The sequence below is a fragment of the Leptonychotes weddellii genome, unplaced genomic scaffold (assembly GCF_054177405.1).
Source record: "Leptonychotes weddellii isolate Sample4059 unplaced genomic scaffold, ASM5417740v2 HiC_scaffold_400767, whole genome shotgun sequence".
NCBI classification, from domain to species: domain Eukaryota; kingdom Metazoa; phylum Chordata; class Mammalia; order Carnivora; family Phocidae; genus Leptonychotes; species Leptonychotes weddellii.
In genome coordinates this window covers 1-200 of record NW_028006359.1, presented here as the reverse complement: position 1 = coordinate 200, position 200 = coordinate 1, and the positions used below count along the sequence as shown (strand labels likewise).

At 51.0% G+C, this 200-nt stretch overlaps 1 non-coding gene across 1 annotated transcript; it reads left to right on the top strand.

The window, feature by feature from the left end:
- The first annotated feature begins 2 nt into the window (after positions 1-2).
- On the top strand, positions 3-133 carry LOC145719356 (small nucleolar RNA SNORA63). The gene has a single exon (XR_014142327.1). It is a non-coding gene; the product is annotated as a small nucleolar RNA SNORA63 (small nucleolar RNA).
- The last annotated feature ends 67 nt before the right edge of the window (positions 134-200 follow it).

The following is a 200-nucleotide window of genomic DNA, read 5'->3' as shown; positions in this document are numbered from 1 at the left end:
GGATGCAGGATCTAGTTACAATGTAGCTGTAAAGTGCTGCCTTGTCTTTGCCCCCTGCTCAAAATAAAGCTGTTACCTTTCTAGCCCTGTCCGCCATGGTGCTTAGCAGCCAGGGATGCATGGTCTCAGACATGTTTACCAAGTAAAACACTGACTTGAGGGGCGCCTGGGTGGCTCAGTCATTAAGCGTCTGCCTTCGG